This window comes from Otolemur garnettii, unplaced genomic scaffold (genome assembly GCF_000181295.1).
Source record: "Otolemur garnettii isolate 467f Iridium unplaced genomic scaffold, OtoGar3 scaffold00007, whole genome shotgun sequence".
Lineage (NCBI taxonomy): Eukaryota > Metazoa > Chordata > Mammalia > Primates > Galagidae > Otolemur > Otolemur garnettii.
This window is the reverse complement of record NW_003852402.1, coordinates 9028647-9028929: the sequence shown is the minus strand read 5'-3', so window position 1 is coordinate 9028929 and position 283 is coordinate 9028647.

Below are 283 nucleotides of genomic sequence, written 5' to 3'. Positions count from 1 at the left end.
GAAGAGTCCGTGTCCCCTGGGGGTTGGGGAGCAGGTGATGTCTCCTGGAAGCGGCCAGCCATGTCCAAAGCCAATGGAGCAACAAATCCAACTGGAGAGGAGACCCCCCCCAACTTTCATCTCCACCACCTTTACCCCTGCTGGGAGCAGAGTCTTCCCAACACCAAGCTTCCCCTTTCCCTCCCCAGGATCCCACAGCTGGTGGGTCAGATTCCTGCCGCTCCTTCCTTTTCCTGTCTTAACCCCACATGTTCCTCTAGATTCAATTCCCTGGGCTGGGGGT